Genomic DNA, 21,048 nt, shown 5'->3' with positions numbered 1-21,048 from the left:
ATATAAGATTGTGTAGATTTAAGTCTCTGCCTTCCCCATTGATAAGAGTTTCTAGAGAGATAATCATCCTCCTCTTCCTGGACATCAAGGGAGACACCCTTACAAATGGAGATTTCCCTCCTAAATGTAAATGTGTCTTACAAAAGGGTAACTTCATTAGGTTTTCAGAGCTTTCCCTGTGTCTACTGTTTCTTAAAAATAATCAGCCTAGGGGCGCCTGGGCAGCTCAGTCGGTTAAGCATTGGACTCTTGGTTTCAGCTCAAGTCATGAACTCAGAGTCCTAGGATCAAGCCCTGCATCAGGTTCTGCATTCAGCAGGGAGTCTGTTGGAGATTCTCTCTCTCCCTCCCCCACTGCCCCTCCCCCTGCTCCTGTGAGCACTCTCTCTCTCTCTCTCAAACAAATAAATAAATCTTTAAAAAAATAAAAATAACCCCAAATAATCCTTATGCCTATGAAAGAATAAATATCCAACCAATGTGAAGATCTAACTGGTTTTATTAAGCAATTCATGAACTGGGCAGAATCCCATCAAGAGAGTACAAAGGAATCTGAGTTATACAAAATGGAAAGTTTTTATAGGAAAGAGAGTGGGGCAAGGAAGTTACCAGCAAAAGAAAAGGAAGGATTGTTCCAGGAAAGGTTACTCTCCCTTAGGAAAAGAGCAGGGGTTCTCATTAGGTGGGTTATCTCATCTTCCCTTGGGGAGAGGGGAATGAATAGGGCCCATAGGACAGATAACCTGTCTGGTGCTGACTAGACAAGTACATTTCTGGGGGAGATTGAATCTGCAATTAGATTAGGTATTAAGCCCTAGTTTGAAAGGCCTAGCATGAGGGACTCTGTTTTGGGCCTGTGGTTTTCTTTTTGACATGCCAAAGAGCCATATTTTGGGACGACGTGTTCTCCCCCCCTTCAGTAAGCCAGGACAAGTAAAGAATTCCTGCTCCTCCTCAGGAACTTCACAGAGATTTTGGCAGACTCTTGGAAGCCTCTAAGTATAAGCCCTTGTCTTCCAAGCTTTCATACTCATGTTGGCAACCTGAAGGGATCAAGCAGTGATGAGTAAGGTGAAGAGATTTGCAGCCTGAGGTCTTCCAGGATCTCTTAGTGCCCATCTACAAGTCATCTGTTCAGTATTTGTGTATATGCTATGTTCTATAACACAGGAACCTCTGAGAAATTATTTAGTGATCTCTTCTTTTTGCTACCGCATACCTGTCAGCCAATAAAGGAAGGAAGAAATCCCTCCTCTCTTACAAGAAGGGCAGAGAAGCCACAGAGTCCTGGGCTGCTCTGATGTCTGGTAGGATCTGGCATGGGACCTGAGCACTGCAGGGCTCCATGGGCCCCCACCTCCACCAGGTCTCAGCCCTTACAGAAGCCAGGGGGCCTAAGCACAGAGGTCCCTCCTTCTCTTTTCTTCTCTCTCTTTCTTCTCTAAGCATTTACCTTAGAGAAATTGTGATTGTTAATTTCTGTATCCCTTTGAGATGTACGTTTCTTTTAACTTAAAAATTATTTAAAAACCTTTTGCCAATTTTACAATCCCAGACTGTCATTCTCAAGGATCTAGGAGCCATCACTTTGAAATGTAATTCTCTGGGGGCACCTGGGTGCCTCAGTCGGTTAAGCATCCTACTCTTGGTTTCCCCTGAGGTCATGATCTCAGGGTCATGAGATTGAGCCCCGTGTTGGGCTCCATGCTGGGCGTGGAACTTGCTTAAGGTTCTCTCTCTCTCTCCCTCTGCCCCTCCCCTGCTTGTGCTCTCTTAAAAAAAAAAAAAAAAAAGACAGAAAGAAATGTAATTACCTGGGAAGATAGTGTCCTTATCTTCTACTCTCTGTGGGAGGATAGGAGCCTAATTCAGTGGGAACCTGGCTCCAAGTTGTAAATCTACCTCCTGTCTTGTGAGTGGGAGAAGTTTACTTTTCCCTTGGGTAAAGCCAGTTAGCAAACACAGGTGGTTTAAGACCACCCCCTGACCCCCTCCCACCTCTACCCCAGCTCTTAAATATTCTCCTGTTCTTTGTTTTAATAGATCTGGGTATCTAGAGCAGGTTTGAGCTCTTGTCCCTATTGCTGGTGTTAATATAGGAATAAAATCAACTTCTGTTCACATATCTTGTCCAGTGTCACTTTTCTGTACCAACACACACATAGGCCATAAGTCCTCTTGGATGATTAATGGAAGGAGGGTGGAGAATCCCCAAAGAACATATGACAGCAGCAGTCTCATCAACCTTGGCCAATAGGGACTTTTTTCTTTAATTTAGAGAAATAAAGGAACCTGGCCATTCTTGCAATAGACTATGAAGGAGCAATTTACAATCTTTATGCAAATACCTTGTTGATGTATATTGAAGACATCAAAGATAGAAACTAAGACAGAGTCCAACAAAGCAGAAAGATAGATGTAGGTTTTTTAAAATATTATTTTATGTTCCTAAACTTCAGTTATAGTGGCTAATATTTTGAAATTAGCACAGCCTGTATGAAAAGTGTGAATGGGAGGGAGACGAACCATGAGAGACTATGGACTCTGAGAAACAAACTGAGGGTTCTAGAGGGGAGGGGGGTGGGGAGATGGGTTAGCCTGGTGATGGGTATTAAAGAGGGCACGTATTGAATGGAGCACTGGGTGTTATACGCAAACAATGAATCATGGAACACTACATCAAAAACTAATGATGTAATGAATGGTGATTAACATAACATAATAAAAAAAAGAGAAAAAAAGTGTGAATGGAATGACACAGCACTTAATACAAATCAAAGCAAACTAAACATATAATTGAGGTTTTCCATCATATTCTATCAGTCTCTGCTTGTTCTGAGGTCTATACACGTCTGGGGAATCTAATTCATGAGCTGACACAGTGGAGACTGTATGGGGGAAGCATCTTGTCGAGTCACTGTGGGATATTCATGTTCAGAAACTGAGCCCAAAAGGAGCTTAAACTGGCCCCTATCTCACCCAAGGGCACAACCAGGATCTCAGAAAGTAAACACAGAGGACAAAGCAGACAGAGTGAGAGAAGACCCCAACAAAGGAGAGAATACTCCATTTAGAAGTACTTCCCATTCTTCTCCCGTGGTCCCTGGCTCTATTGTTCAACATGCAGGTATTTGTGACTTCTGGCCTTCATTTCAAACTCCTTGTTTTACATAAGTCTTTCCTGCCTTGTTTAATGATTTTTTTCCTTGAATTCTGCCTTGTCAGATACCACAACCATAACCACAGGCTTTTATGATCTGTACTTTTGTTCATCTTTTTATTTTCCGTCATCATGAATTGATTTATAGTAGTTGCGTCTCTTGCATTCAGTTTTTCATTAGATTTTGACTTTTGCTGTAATTTGAAAGTCTTTTTTTTTTTTGAGAGAGAGAGAAAGAGGGAGAGAAGGGGTGGGGGGAGGGGAAGAGGGAGAGAGAGAAGTAGGCTCCACACTCAGCACAGAGTCCAACGCGGGGCTTGATCTCACAACCCTAACATCATGACCTGAGCTGAAATCAAGGGTCAGATGTTTAACAGACTGAGCCACGCAGGTGTCCCTAATTTGAAAGTCTTTTAGTAGGTGAGTTTAGCATGTTTCCATTGATGGCTATAGGGATCTGTTTGGTGTTGTTTCTACTATATTGTTATGGTATTGCATTTTAATAGCTTTTTCAAACCTTTACTGCACAATATGATTCAGTTCTGATTTGGTTTTTGTGGTTTTTTTCTAATAATTTTTATTTTTCCTTTACTTTTACATTTGGCTTTAGAAAATCATTATAGAACAACATCATTAACACAAAAGAGTATTTGCCTCCTTCAAATTACTTAGGCAGGAAAACGTTGTTGGGCTAATTTAAAAATAGAAACCAGGTATTTAGATATATTTAAAGAGAAACAGGAACATTCAAGACTGAAAGTCATATAGTTTAACCTCATAAGTTAAACTTACCTAAAATGATTCTTACCCAGGAAATCAATAGCATGTTAGAGATAAATCTATATAATAATAATTTTTGATCACTCTCAGACAGTTTCTTAGTAACATAAAAGAGTGTATCTATGACCCCTTGAAAAAAATATTTTTGTCTAAAATAGTCTTATCTGGAGATAGATCCTGAAATATATCTCTAAACCTAAAAATATCAAATTATGATATCTTGATAAAGAAATTGACCAAGAATTTTAAAAACTATACGACAAATGCTGAACTGCTAATTTTGGGATAGCTGATGGTTGCCCACTGAGGTAGGTAGAAAGATGGATCCTGTGAATGTCATGATACATGGCAAAGGGGAATTAAGGTTACAGGTGGACTTAAAGTTGCCAATCAGCTGATTTTAAGATTAAAGAGAATATCCTGGATTTTCCCTCGAGCCTTGAGCCTAATGTAATCAAAAGTGTCCGTGAAAGATGGAAGAGAGGGACAGAAGAGTTGGTGTCTGGTGTCCAAGTGATGCCATTGCTGGTTTTGAAGATGAAAGGAGGCTGTGAGCCAAAGAATGCTGGTAGGTTCTAGAGGCTGGAAAAGGGGAAAAAACTATTCTCCCCTAGAGCATCCAGGAAAATACACAGCCCTGCCAGCACCTTGCCTGGTGCAACCAATTGCACCTTCTGACTTCCAGAATGGCAATATAATAAATCTGTGCTATTTTAAGCCACTAAGTCTATGGTAATTTGTTACAACAGCAAAAGGAAACTAATACATCCATTTTTGTAAGCATGTCTGTGTGTGTGTGTGTGTGTGTGTGTGTGTGTCCACCTCAGAACTTACAAGTTCAATGTGATTTTTGGAGTTTCTCTTAAGAAGTGAATACACACATTCCCAGACTGGGCACTGTAACCTCATTACTCTCAATCCTCAGTAAATTCAAACACATCTTGAGGCTCAGTACATCCAAAGTGATATGAAAATATTTAACTCTAAAGGCAACTCTGTAAGTAATAATTTTAAAGAGACCTTACCATATCCCATACCACATGCTCTTCTTAAATAGATGTGAATTTTCATAAAGGTGTGCTATGTATCCAAGCCATAATTTTCAAACTAGACAATTTAGACTAATAGAATTTATTGAGGAAAAATTAATGCAAGCTGAAAAGAAAGGTGTTTGAGATTTTGCTGACTTTCAACATGCCTTTTGTTAGTCTCATAGATATGGCTAAACCATGGGATCAAATAGAGGGTAACACATTGATTTCTCAAGTGCCACTTTTTTTTCTGTAGGATCCTCTGAAAAAAGCTCATCAACAGCTGCCTGGATTTTTCCCTGTATTAAACAGACTGAGTGAATAGAAGTGACTTTAAATGACAGTTTAGTTATTTATAGAGAAGCAGATGAAAGATTTATGCTCTGTTGGAATGCATCAGGTCAAGGTATGAACATTTGAAATGGTAATAAACTAAAAAGTCAAGAATGCTGGCTTTTCATATCTTTTCATGCCATACTTATTGAGAACCCATAAGCCACACATTAAATATCTAAAAGTAGGCATCAAAAATATTCTAAGCAGCAGGATGTATCTGATTCTTCTTTATTAATAAAGGTAGCATAGTTTAGATAATTCTGGAGTGACAACAGGCACAAATGACAAATTTTAACTTTGGTTTAACCCTCTGTCTAGATGGAATGAATTGAATATAAGGAAGATTTTAGCACCTTGGCTTTAGTTTTTCATTGTCTTAAGTATGATGAAGAGGGAGAAAAAAAGATGATGCTGGCAGGACCAGGGGCCAGGACCACCTGGTGAAAGTTTACCTGATGATAGAGAGTATCCAAAGCTGCAAAGGACATGCCAAAGAAAGAAAAGAGAGTCTTCTCCTCTTCTTCCATCCTTATATCTCTCTCTGATGATTCTCATTGACTAAATGTATCTAGAAAACAGAGAGCAAAAAAGCCTGGGAAATATATTTCCTTAAGAGACAGATAAGAGCAGGGGAAGGGCAGATAATTAATTGAGGGGAAACAGACATGTGAATGACATGCCAAGCATTGGCATAAAATACATAAGAGAAGGGATTCTGCCATTTCTCCTTCCAGGTAGGGATGCCAACATGCAGAAGAGGTAAGGTGATTTTTACACCCTATTTTATTTTCATTGACTATGGCCACATCGAAAGAGATGTCTTGGTGTGTAGGTGGGGCAGTAACTATAGAATCACCTATTTGGATTTGCTTGTGTAGATATACCATTTTGAGTAAACCATGTTACTAGATTTTGGCCACATCCTTTAGTTACCTTTCAAACACAGTGGTTAAAACCTCTATTAAATGCTAACACATCTTATGTATTGGATGAAGAACACTGTTACTTATTTCCAGGATTTTGCCTTGTTTTTGTCAATAATTCATTACTTATAAGCATATCTTTGTCATCAATTTTATTTTATTTATTTTCTTTTTTAAATTTTATTTTATTTAAATTCAATTAATTAACATATAGTGTATCATTAGTTTCAGAGGTAGAGTTCAGTTATTCAGCAGTTGCATATAACCCCCAGGGCTCATTACATCACATGCCCTTCTTAATGCCCATCACCCAGTTACCCCATCCTTCCCACCCACCACCCCTCCAGCAACCCTGATTGTTTCCTATAGTTAAAAGTCTCTTATGGTTTGTCTCCCTCTCTTAATTCGTCTTATTTTTCCCTCCCTTCCCCTATGATCCTCTGTTTTGTTTCTTAAATTCCACATATGATTGAAGCCATATGATAATTATCATAATTAAAGGGTCAATCCAACAAGAAGATCTAACAAATTGTAAATATTTATGCCCCTAACTTGGGAGCAGCCAATTATACAAACCAATAAATAACAAAATTAAAGAAATACATTGATGATAATACAATAATAGTAGGGGATTTTAACACCCCACTCACAGCAAAGGACAGATCATCTAAGCAGAAGATCAACAAGGAAACAAGGGCTTTGAATGGCACACTGCACCAGATGGACTTCACATATATATTCAGAGCATTTCATCCTAGAACAACAAAGTACACATTCTTCTCGAGCGCATGTGGAACATTCTCCAGAATAGATCACATACTGGGTCACAAATAAAGTCTCAACTAGTACCAAAAGATTGGGATTATTCTCTGCATGTTCTCAGACCACAATGCTTTAAAACCTGAACTCAATCATAAGAGAAAATTTGGAAGGAACACAAACACATGGAGGTTAAAGAGCATCCAAAAAGAATGAATGGGTCAACCAGGAAATTAAAGAAGAATTAAAAAATTCATGGAAGCAAATGAAAATGAAAACACAACAGTTCAGAACCTTTGGGATGCAGCAAAGGTGGTCCTAAGAGGGAGGTATATAGCAATACAGGCCTTTCTAAGAAACAAGAAAAGTCTCAAATACACAACCTAATGTTACTCCTAAAGGATCTGGAAAAAGAACAGCAAATAAAGTCTAAACCCAGCAGGAAAAGAGAAATAATAAAGATTAGAGCAGAAATCAATGAAATAGAAACCAAAAGAACAGTAGAACAGATCAACAAAGCTAGGCTCTGATTCTTTGAAAGAATTAATAAGATTGATAAACCCCTGGCCAGACTTATTAAAAAGAAAAGAAAAGGGACCCAAATAAATAAAATCATGAATTAAAAAGGAGAGATCACAACCAACACCAAAGAAATACAAACAATTATAAGAACATACTATAAGCAACTCTATGCCAACATGCCAAAAAATTAGGGAATCTGGAAGAAATGGATGCATTTCTGGAAACTTATAAACTACCAAAACTGAAACAGGAAGAAATAGAAAATCTGAACAGGCCCATAACAAGCAAGGAAATTAAAGTAGTAATCAAAAATCTCCCAACAAACAAGAGCCCAGGGCCAGATGGCTTCCCAGGGGAATTCTACCAAATATTTAAAGAAGAATTAATACCTATTCTTCTGAAGCTGTTTGTCACCAATTTTAAAGGCCAGAGAGGGTGGTGGGGAGTTAAGCTTATCATTTATTATCCAATTATATTTTTCCATATAGTAATCTAAGGAATAAAACACTGAATAATTCAAAATTACTCTTTAAAAGTTAAGACTCGAGGTGCCTGGGTGGCTCAGTCATTAAACGTCTGCCTTCGTCTCAGGTCATGATCCCAGGGTCCTGGGATCAAGTCCCACATCAGGCTCCCTGTTCAGCAGGAAGCCTGCTTCTCCTTCTCCCACTCCCCCTGCTTGTGTTCCCTCTCTCGCTGTCTCTGTCTGTCAAATAAATAAATAAAATCTTTAAAAAGCTAAAAAAAATAAATAAAAGTTAAGACTCAAATAACAAAATAACAGAGCCATTGAAGTAGTGAAGTTACATTTTATAGGTAAGTTGGTTGTGATGTCCATTATTAAGCGAACAGTGATGGATTTTATATATATAAAGTAGCATAGATAAATAGCATTTTGGGAATAAAAAATGAGATCGAGAACATCTTTCTTTTGTTGCAAGATGGAATGTACTTAGTAATGTTGCAAAATGGAACATACTTATTTAATGTTGAGTGTGTGTGCCCAGGGCACCTGTTAACTTCCTTCCAGTGCTTCTCAATGTCTTAATGCTGCATGAACTGTCACAGACTCTATTAACATCTCATACTTTTGGTCATGTCTATGGTAGGCAGATTACTGGCCCCACAAAAATGTCCATTCGCTAATTTCCAGAAATTTCTGATATGCTATATTACATGGTAAACAAGACTTTACAGGTATAATTAAGGTTACACACCTAATAGGGAGATCATCCTGGCTTATCCAGATGGTCCACTCTATTCATACGTGCCCTTAAAAGCAGAGAACTTTATTTAGCTAGAGTCAGAGAGAGACAGCAGAAGGGAAACTCAGAGAGATTGGAAACAAGCAAAATTTGACATGATGCACTGTTACTGGCTCTGAGATTTAGGAAGCTGCATGCCAGGACCATAGAGAGGTGTCTAGATGCCTGTGGTACACATGAGAAGGAATATGGCTGCCTGTAGAAGCAGACTATACCCTGGCTGTCAATCACCCAGGAAATGATCACTTTGGTCCTACAATCACAAAGAACAGAACTTGATCAACATCCTCAATGAGCTTGTAAGGGATTCCCCAGAGACTTTCTAAGAAGTGTATTCTGCATTCCAGCTGCATTTCCCACCACCCCTGGGCTCTGTTCCTTTCCTCCAGGTTCTCCCACACCATTGCACCTGCAGTACTTGCTAGAATGCCCCATTCCCACTCTGACAAAGCCTTCCTCATCTTTAACTTCCTTCTCCCCAACTGCTTTAATCACATCCCTCTTTAGTTACTCAATCAATATTAATTAAAGACCTATATTGTGCCTGGCAATTTGCGGGGGGTATATTGGTGAATGAAGCTGATACGACATATGCTCTTCTTAGGAAGAAAATATATAGATGTCAGATAACAAATAATGAGATAAAGAGATTGAACTGCTCATATGAGTTTGCACTAGTATTTGTTTACTTGTGTATAATTTTTTTCTTTACACCCACATCTCCCAAACCAGTCATTGAGCTCCACAAATCATAGAAGGATGTTATGCACCATCTGATAAAAGGATTTTTTTCTCAACGCAGAGCTGGGGCTGACACAGAAATTACATGACCTTCGGACAATATCATGGACCAGATTTATTCAGGCAAGAATTGGAAAACCAGGACATTGGGAGGGCAGCAAATAAAAGATCCAGCTTTCCTGAGAAACAGGTAGTATATAGCGAGGAGCTCTTCCTTTTAATAGGAAAGTCATATCTCAAAAGGATCCCTACTCATGGCACCTGGGTGACTCAGTTGGTTAAGCATCTGACTCTTGGTTTTGGTTCAGGTCATGATCTCAGGATCATGAGATTGAGCCCTATATTGGTCTCAGCACTCAGTCGGGAGTCTGCTTGAGATTCTCTCCCTCTGCCCCTCCCCCTCCAAATAAATAAATTAAAAGAAAAGGATCCTTGCTCTGTATGCTGCAGTGCTGATAGAATTAAGAAAGAGCAAGCAACATGGGAAAAACAGAAAGGATCAAAGGGAAATCTAAAAATTTGAAAAGCCAAAATGAACATACATATTTCTGTTTAATACTCACCATTGTATATATCCAGGTTTGCCTCAAAATATGTTAACATCACTGGCAAACAGAAGCTTGACTCAGGTGAATGCCTTCAGCAGGACCCCCTTATGGCGAATCTATTCCTTGATGATGTTCTGGCAAATCTGTTTCTAGGAATACTTTGTCTTTGACAAAAAATATTTGGTGTGTTGTTTTATGGCAGTTTTCCTTTATTTTTTTCTCTAGCATTTCCTTCTTATTGTGGATAAAAGTATCAATGCTTACTGTCTTTGTATAACTTTTTATATCTTCTATGCTTTTAATTTCCATTGAATATTAGTCATATCAGTTACATTCAATTTATTAAAATGTTCAAAACTGGGAAGAGGTAGAATCTCTGGAATGGTTACTTGGAAACTGTTAGATTCTCCCAGGAGTTCAAACAATACCTCCACTTCTTCAACGATTCATTCCTCAGCTTAATTTAATCTGACTTCCTTGCAAAGGTTCTCCCTCAGATTGTCAATGATTTCCATGTTTGATTCCAGTGGGAATTTGTCAGTTTCCTCTTCACACTGGATAGCGACCCCTTGCATTGGCTTCTGAGATACTAAACCCTCTCGACTTCTTTCCTGCCTCTTTGTTAGTTTTCTTGCTGAGGCTTTTTCTTTTTAAGATTTTATTTATTTATTTGAGACATATATATATATATATATATATATATAGAGAGAGAGAGAGAGAGAGAGAGAGAGAGTACAAGTGGGGGGGGCGGGCAGTGAGGCGCAGAGGGAGAGGGAGAGGCAGGCTCTCCACTGAGCAGGGACCCTGATGCAGGGCTCAATCCCAGGATGCTGGGATCATGACCTGAACTGAAGGCAGACACTTAACCAACTGAGACACCCAGGCATCCCTCTTGCTGAAGCTTTGTCTCGTATCTTCCGTGCTCCTGTGGGCTTCGTTCCAGCTACATGTTTTCTCATCCTTCCACATTTTCTCTTGAGAACTGAGACCCTCTGGCAATACTTGGAAAAACTTAGATAAAACTACCCATGTCATCAAAATCGTTGTTTGCCCAGGAAAAAATAATGCTGTTTGCTTCGGAAAACTCCCACTAAGCAATTTCTAGGAGACAAGGTACTGTTCACTTATACAAACAACTTGCTTATCAAACACAGAATACTTATCAAGAATCTCTTCTCTGTGTCCTAAACTGTTATATCATAAACTTTACTTACTCCTGATCAGTTCTCCTGGCTTGACAGATCTGCCTTAAATCACTGGAGCTCAGCATCTAAACCTCTATGAATATTCCATTTCCATCTTCCCTACACTGCTCAGACTTCATCAAGGTGGCGTCCTCTCTCTCTGCAGTAATTTCTGGCTTTTTCATTAGCAGGTTGTCTGCTGACCTTTTAAGAAGCTGACCACTCCCTAGGTGACTTTCTCCGGACTCATCCTTTAGACTGCTACTGATTTTTTGGTTTCTATATATTACAGGTGTTTATCTGTCTCCCAGATACATCTCTAATGTGCTTTTCTTTCCATTTCTACCAACATCACCTTTGAACAAACCATCATGACTCTCACCTTAACCACTGCACAATCTATTGTCCCCATTCAATCTGTTCAGTCCTTTAACTTTGAAACATCTTAACCGTGATCAATGATTAAGGCAACAATGACCCCTAGCAGTAAGAGATATTAATCTCCAGTTCAGCAGCTCAGTTTCTACTGCAGTCATTGGTTTTATTCATGAAAAATAATTAAAAACAAATATATATTTAAAATTTAGTATGTATGACCCCATTTTAAATAAAAGCATTTTATCTATACATCTAAGTCTACCTGTGCTATCATCTGACATCTATCTCCACACATAGAGATTGAATCATATTCACTTAACATGAATGATGTTTATTTTAAGGTGGTGGAATTTTTAAGCTCACTTTATAGTGGTCTGTATGCCTTATTCTTTTTTTTTAATTTAATTGTATTATGTTATGTTAATCACCATACAATACCTCATTAGTTTTTGATGTAGTGATCCACATATGCCTTATTCTTTATCGTGAAGCTGTATAACTTTTTTTGAAAGTAAAGTTCATTGCTCTAAAAAATTTAGCAGACAATGACATCAAAACAATTTTGAATTATGGTTCATTATTATGGAATGCCAACTGTGAAGAGCACAGATTAATCATATTAAGTTCATCAAATAAAAAGAATCTACGAGCATCATAAAATTATTTTTGATGCCTCAGATAATAATAAGCATTATACTATTATAAACATAAATACTCCAAATCCTAAAATAGGTATCTCTTTATATCCAGCTTATATTCATAGATATTTTTTGTTTTCAGTGTTCCACAAATTATCTTTAACGTATTTTTTAATTACTTCTTCTTTGTTCCTGGAGAGCACCGTCCCAAAGCCTTTTCTCCTTAGCTCCAGTTTGGATTGTTACTCTCTGTCATCTCAACACTAATGTTCATCATCACATCATTTCAGAATCCCCCACCCTGATATCCCCGCTTGGATGCTCTGTTGCTTGGATTGCATTTATTCCTTTTTCCTGGTCTATCATCTATTATTAGCAGGTAACTTCCTTGTGAAATGGGGGAAAAAATTTCTATGCCCTTGCAGAACAGATGATGTTTTTGGTTTTTAAATCTTGACAATTTACACCTATTTTAGCTAGATATAAATTTTCTTTAGAATTATTCTCTTTAAGAATTTTAAAAGGAATTGTCCAATTGTTTCTAGCATCCAAAGTTGTAGGCAAAAAATCAGATGAACGTGCCTCTTACTTATGACATGTCTCATAAATTCTTAGTCTTACTAAAAATTACTTATGACAAATCCCAGAAATTTTTAGTATTGTTACTGTACCTTTTGGCATAATAAAAATTTTAAACTGTGTACCTAGGTGAGTTTTACAATTTTAAAATATTAAGGAAAAAAAGTTAAGAGCAGTATAACTCCATGCAAAATCTATTTCTTGAATAGTTTTCTTGAATAAATAAGTTATTAAATAATGAATCAAACAAGAAACATTGGCTCTCCTTCCTCTGATAGATGAAAGTGCATTGAGGATGAAGTATTGTCTGTTAAGCACTAGATACTGACTGACATGGCTTAAGCCAGCACTGGCCTTAACCCAGCTGACGCCATGATATATTCCATCTAAGATGTCCTTGGCACTTGGCAAAATGAGTGAAAAGCTTTGGACTGAGATGGGTTAAAATGAGCTAAAGATCTAAATCAGAACTGTCCCATATATATATATATATATATAACATGAGCCATATAAGTAATTTTAGGTGTCCTAGTAACATTTTTTTTTTTGAGAGAGAGAGAGAGCTCGAGTGTGAGTGGGAGGGGGTGGTAGGGGAGGGGGAAGGGGCAGAGGGAGAGGGAGAAAAAGAACCTCAAGCAGGCTCCATGCTCAGTGCAGAACCCAATACAGGGCTCGATTTCATGACCCTGAGATCATGACCTCAGCCGAAATCAAGTCGGAGGCTCAACCAACTGAGCCACCCAGGCGCCCCATGTTCTAGTAATATTTTAAAAAGTAAAAAAGAAGCAAGTGAAATTAATTTTAGAAATAAATTTTGTTTAAACAAACATGTCTAAAATATTATCACTTCAACATGAAATAAAAATGAAAGCAAAATTATTAAGTAGACATTACATTCTTTCTTTTTTTTACAAAGTATTCAAAATCTAGAGTGCGTTTTTTTTTTTCCAGAATGATTTTGCCAGGCTTCTTTATTTTTTTTAAGTTTGGAGATATTTTTGTGTGTTTCTAATATTTAAAGGCTGTTTAAAATTAAGATGCCATAAAACATGTGGTGTGTTTAACATGTTACAATAATGATATTTTAGTAGATGAGAAGAAATAACATTTTGTTTTATTCCATTATAGTAATTGCTATTTTCATGTTACCACAAAACTACCTGGCAATAAAACCTTCTGCTAGTTATTAAATCTATTTATTTATTTTTTTTGTATTTTATTTATTTATTTTAATTTTTTATCTGAGTATAGTTAATACACAATGTTACATTTGTCTCAGGTGCACAACACACTGATTCAAAATCTCTATACATTATGCTTTGCTTACACGGGTGTGACTACCATCTGTCACCGTTACAATGTTATTGACTATATTCCCTATGCTAGACCTTTTATTCCCATGTTTACTCATTGGATAAAGAAAATGTGGTATATATACACGAGGGACTATTACACAGCCATAAAAGAAATGAGATCTTGCCATTTTGTAGCACCATGGATGGATCTAGACCAGAGAGTATTATGCTAAGTGAAATGTTAGAGAGGGAAAGACAAGTACCATTTGATTTAATTTATATCTGGAATCTATAAAACAAAACAAATGAATAAACAAACAAAAAGCAGAATCAGACCTGCAAATACAGAGAACAAATTGAGGGTTGCCAGAGGAAAGGGGGGTTAGCAGATGGGCAAAATGGGTGAAGGGGGGTGGGAGGTATAGGAAACCAGGGTATATTTTGTCCTTACAGCACATGCCGGTCCACACTCGCCACACTTCAAGTGCTTGTAGCCCCATGTGTCAGTGAGTAACACCCAGACAAATAGCTATCATCTAAGATGGATAACAATTGTAAATTTTCTTCACTATAATCTCTCTGCATTGTTTCTAGATTACATAGAGACATCCCTTCCTCTGAAGAAGTTCACTTTGTAGTTAAAATGACCACAAAAAAAGAAGAGGAAAGAGGAGGAATAAGAAGAAGAGGGTAAAGAGGAGGAGGAGGAACCCTGCTGTGGTTTTCTACACGTAGAGTTCATCTGGTTCCCATCCTTCATGTTTTTCCTACAAACTTTACCACCTGGATACTTAGTTGACCCCATTGGTTTGAAAAAAAATGTGTATGCTTATGAGCATAGAACCTAGTAGAAAACCAATAAAAATGTTATTGAATTTATTTACTTATGTATTACTTAACTTATCTATTACTAAGAAGGGTGAAAATAGAGCTCATGAATGTTTGCTTGTAGTTATGCCTTGGCTGAGGGGTGCAGAAGGAAGACAGGCTCTAGGGTGCTCTTCCATTAAGTCCAATTGCTATTTCTACACAGTGCAGGAGGCATCTAAAGTGAACCTAGATAATTAAGCTTATAAGAAAATTGAATGTTCTGGAACTTCTCTTGAGTGACCTGAGAAAACCCCACAGAAAAGAAGCTCTCCAGCTGTGGTCCCACACCAGCCCATCAGCATCTCTGGGGAACTTGTTAGAAATGCACCTCAGACCTTCACAACCACAGACTCCAAGGTTGAGGCAGTGATATATGGTTTGACCAGCTGTCCAGGTGCTTCCACCGTGCACTCATGTTTGGGAACCACAACACAGAGCTCAGGGCAGACTTTTTAAAAATTGTTTTATTTCACCTCATCCCTTCTGTTTGAAAACAGCAGTTATTAAATTTGGTTGCTTGGAAAATAGCAATGTGTGATATGTGGTAAATTTCCTTTGGGTCTCAGAATTAGTGAAAGTTTTGCCCTTGACAAAAACTAGTATATTTCTTTTTCATGATAAGAATTTTTCATAATGACTTGTACTTTGAGTTTGGCCACTGATTATCTCAGAACTAAATGTGAGATGTAAAACTAACAGCCCCTATCTGAATACAAGGATAAATAAATTAACCTCAACCCTTAGGTATGTATCACCACCTCATGAATAATAAAAGTTGAAGAAAGGTTGTAACACATCTAAATGTTTCCCATTATGCCCCTACTCATCAGATTCTGAGTTCACTTCCTTTATTGAGGTTTAAATACTGGCCTGATGAAGAGTACAGAACAATGATCTTCTTAATGAACCTGATTTAGAACATTAAAAACAGAGAGATGCCCTGTGCTTATTTCCCATTCTACTGGCCTCATTCTTTCACACGACACCATAGATTGTAATTTATAGTCTGCTTATCAAAAATGCATAACTTTAATCGCTGGAATGGAATCTATATCTGCTGTTTTAAAAAGTGCTTACAAATCACGACCACAAACATGTTAAGCCAAACCTCTACAAACCTCATACAGTCTTGTCCAAGGCCAGCAGAAAGGCTTGATAATGATTAAAATACAGATATCAGGCAGAGATAAAAAGACTGTTTCCTTGAATTCTATATTTATCCATATTTTATAAGCCAAAATTCTATGTTGATATTTGGCAGCCAGAGTAAATAAATTTCAGGGAACAAGGGAGTAACTGGAGGGCTCTTTTCTTACTGTAGTCATCATATCTGTGAAAATCATTCTGAAACAATCACGTAGACAAAAATGATTGAATTCCACATCAGATGTTGCTCAGAAAGTCTCTTAGCTGAGCTAATGAGGAAAAGACCAGAGGAGGAATGTTCTTTAATATAATGGCCACCTCCACGGTACTGTGGTCTCTGTGCGGCTGCTAATTTTGGGTTCCTTCCCCTACACCAGTACAACAGAACTGACAAATTCTCTGAAAAAGGTAAGGGGAAGGGAATGGAGAACAGGAGCCAATCTATGAAATCAGATCAGTATTTTATATTCTCTCAAATAAAACAACAAAGAGTAATGTCAATAAATAACATCGTTGGTAAATTACAAGAGTATTAATGACATTTTACATGTCTTCTGTTAATATCATAATGTAATGTTATGTACCATCACTTGTTCCCCAAAAACTTTTCAAAATATGCCTTCTATGCAGTTTCTACAAGGGGCTTAGATATGTGTTTCCTTTGCTATTGATCAAAGGCCTGCCAAGAAAGATTTGTTCTATGTCTGGCCCTCCTCCTGAGTGCTTGTTCATTTTCTATCTAATTCCATGGCTAGGAGGTCATATACCTGTACCCAGAGCTGTACTGTGGTCCCACAGATATGATTACCCAATGCTTCAATGAAAAATGTTTGGGGATATTCTCTTTAACCTATTTGGTATATCCAAGAAGGCTGCCCTCATAATATGTATAATAAACAGCAGCTGATTTAATTATAGGTGGTATCAGGAGATAAATTAGTACCATCTCTTTAGCTCAACCTCAAGAAGATAAAAACAAACAAACAAAAAACTGCTAAGACTTGTTCACAGAATCTCTCCACTATTTTTTTTTTCCTGGAAGTTTAGGGATGCTAAGCACATGCATTTGATGAACAGTTGATTCATTGGCATTAAATAGGGATATTTCCTGGAAAAATCCCTTCCCAGAGTAAAATGTATCACCATTTATGAGTACGATGAATTACTTGATAGGAGTATTTGTATGGAGGATACACTTGATAAGGAAATCCTGTGATTTGTGACAACACACATAGTCAGAGGACCTTATGCTAAGTGAGATAAACGGACACCAAAGGACAAATATTGCATGATATCCCTTACGTGAGATCTAAAATAGGCAAACTCATAGAACCGGAGAGTAGAATAGTAGTTACCGGGGGTTGGGGGAGAGGAAAATGGACAGGGGTTGGTCAAAGGGTACAAAATTTCAGTTATGAAGATGAATCAGTTCTGGAAATCAGCCATACAACCCAAGGCCTATAATTAATGATACTGTATTGAAAACTTAAAATTTTGTTAAGGGGATGGATCTTATGTGAAGAAAAAATTTTACCACAACAGAAATTTTTTTCCATTAAAATATAAAATTAAATACAATAAAAGGGATGGGGGCAACTTTTGGAGGTGATAAATATGTCTACAGCATTGAGCGGTGATGGTTTCAGGGATGTATGCTTACCACCAAACTCATCAAGTTGAATACAATAAATATTCACGGTTTTTGGATGTCAATCATACCTCAATAAAGTGCTTTTTTTTTTTAAAGCATCTGAAATAGAGTTCCGAAAGTAGGTGTTTTTAGAGAAGGTTGTTCTTAGATTTCCCCACATTCCCATGCTCTTCCATTTCTGTCATATTTCTGTCTAGCACCCTTCTCTACCACCCCAGATGCTTGCAGATGTTCACACACAGTATGAAGACCATGCAGCCTGCTTTTTGCAATTAGAGTTTCCAGCTTCCAAATATTCATGTCTTTCTTTGGTTTTGGTCTGCTCTATTTACAACCCCCCTCTTTTTTTTTTTTTTTTTACAAATTCCGGCTTAGATGCATAAGCCACTAATTTCTAAGGTTTGGATATTACCCACATACCATGAAATTACTTGTAAGGACCCACTATGTTTCAACAAGCCCATCTGTTTCATTCAAAACAACCAGTGTCCGCCATGTCTGACCCTTACCCCAGCCCCTCTCATTGTCTGGCTCACTCCTAGGGACAGCTTCTCATCAGAAATTCCTTCTCATCTCTGATTTTCCTGATTTTTAGTAGAAGTATATGCTAGGAACTCAGATGCCTGTCATTTTAAAGGAACCAGTCAACTTACAATACAATAACATGTATTTGAAAATAGACTAATTTGATTCCATCGATATAAAATGAAAGAAAAACAGATCTCTTCGCTGATATTACCTATGACTTTAGAGTGTGGTAAAAATATGAACTAAATAGTTCACCATAGATCTCTCAAAACTGTAAGACATTGTTAAAGTCTCAAGACCTCTAAGAGTGGAGGTGAGAAATTTTCATAAATAATACTAGTTTTTAAAATATCTGTCGTGTGTATGGGCCTTGTGGTACCTTTACATATATCATGCCAAGTGATTCCCACAAGAAACCTGCATTACTTTGACCTTACAAAAAAGGAATATGAGACATCCAGAAGCCAGTTGGCTAGCCTAGGGTTCACGGCTAGTCATACCCCAACACAGTGGTCAAAAATAGGAAGGTGGACAAGCACTTTGTTCCTGGGGGCTCCCACTTGATTTGTATCCAGAAGGTCATACTGTTGATAAGCACCTTAATGTCTGGGATGACAATTTATTCACGTTCTTATACATGGCAGTTCCTAGGTGTTCAATAAATTCTCGCTTAATTTAATAAGATATTAGAATTTCAAAAATGAGTCAAAATATACATTCAAATGAAGAAGTCATCCTTTGGGTTGCAAATTGTTTTTAGCAACACAGCAATTGTTCTCCAAATTTAAGAAATGTATCTTGGTAATCTGTAACATACTTTTTAAAATAATCCTGCCGTGGTAATTATCTTTACTCTTTGATAAAAGATTTGAATCTTGTAAATAAGCAAAATTTACTGGTAACCAAGTCTCATGAATAAGATTTTTGTCAAAGATAAGTAATGCCATTTAGGGTTAAAAACTAAAAAAAAAAAAAGGTTTATACATTAATTAAATGGGCTTCTTGCATGCTTTATTAATATGTTCTGAGGTAATTTCCCAAGGAAGTTATTAAAACGTTCTGAGCCATGTCTACACGGTCCTTCGTTATTTAAGTTCCTATGTAAATCCTGTAATATATAGTGCCTTTCTTTTTCTGCTTCCTGCTGCTGAAACCCTCTCAGAGACGTTATTATTTTAGTGTTCAGATTTATTTTCCCTAAATACTGATGTTCATTTTAATCTAAATATTTCTGTTCAAAGAGGAAGACCTCCACAATGTGATTGGATGGAATCCTTTCTAGAGTCTTAAGAATAGAGATTCTACTTGTAGAGGACACTTTACCATGGCTATTGTTCAACACCCCAGCAAAAGTGGCCAGCATATTATACAGATGAAATCTTATTGTTTTACTCTGGGACAAGATAAAGATTTTAAACACACACACACACACACACATACACACACAGCTCTTTCGTCAAGCTTGAGTGGATAAACAATTAAGTGTATAAACTGAAGCTGTGTGCACGTGTAGGAATAGACACAAATCCCAGTGGGATTTATAATGTGATAGACTAGACTTAATTATTTAGCCAGGAAAAGTGAATGTCATATTTTCAACCCAAGTTAAAATTTTTAATCCAAGTTAAATAAATCCAACATTTATCTATCTTTCTAGTTGAAGTGCAATTTATATATAATAGTGCTAAGAAGGTGTTTACCAGCTTAAATTCAACCAGCTGCCAAGAGGTCTCTGATAATGGTGAAGTGGGAGTTTGAAAACTAGCCCCTTTTCCTGAATACCATATTTCCCATTAACTGTATAAATATGGAAAACCACCTTGGTTCCTTGAAGGTCATGAGTTGGAAAGGGGGTCTTTCTGGCAGGGATAAAGAGATTTTTATGAAAACTTTTGGGAATAACTTCTGCAAAAGATATGGTGAGTGAAAGGCGTCAGCCTGTGATATTTACACATTATTCAGTGCCAATTAGCAACAGCAGAACCACTATATCTTTAGCTATGAATATAAAGTATTAATCTCATTTCTTTCTCTAAGTCTTTGTGTGAGATCTCCTTAGTTGAATGAGATTGAACAGCACTGTAGAGCAAATATTGATGGTTAATTAGCATTTCTCTGTAGAGTTTCTCTGGAGACCTTTTTGAAATAGCATTTACTAATGTACCATCATCTATACATGAAGCCAGACCAAAAACAGTCTGACCCTAGGACTCCACTCTGGAAAGTTTAGCACATTTCCAAGTGTAAGCATGAAGGATTCAAAATGGTTACTTGAAATTGAGATTTGGCCATATAGTTCCTTCATGTTGGCCCTATTAATATCCTTTCATATTCACTTCCCACTTGCTAGCCAAAAATACTCACGGATATGGCCAAGGCCGTGGTACAGAAAAACACGTACATGTTTATCTTCACACATTTCATCCAAAAGCCCAGTTAAAGCATGTATGTGATAGAGATGTTTACATTTGAAACTTTTAAAAAATTATTTTCTATCAAAATGACATCTATTTTCTGAACAACTCTTGGATATGTAGAATAAATTCCCTGTAAAAGATCTATTTTTTAAGCTCAGATTTCTGCCAAACAGACTGCCTTCTGTTGATCTTGAAGTATGTGTGATAAACACAGGACTCTTTCAGATCCAGCTATTATTGCAAAAATGATTGAGCACAAGGGGGTTCTGAAAGCAATCACATCCACTGGGCAATAAA

This window comes from Phoca vitulina, unplaced genomic scaffold (genome assembly GCF_004348235.1).
Source record: "Phoca vitulina isolate PV1807 unplaced genomic scaffold, GSC_HSeal_1.0 scaffold1, whole genome shotgun sequence".
Lineage (NCBI taxonomy): Eukaryota > Metazoa > Chordata > Mammalia > Carnivora > Phocidae > Phoca > Phoca vitulina.
Note: the sequence above shows the minus strand (reverse complement) of the source record.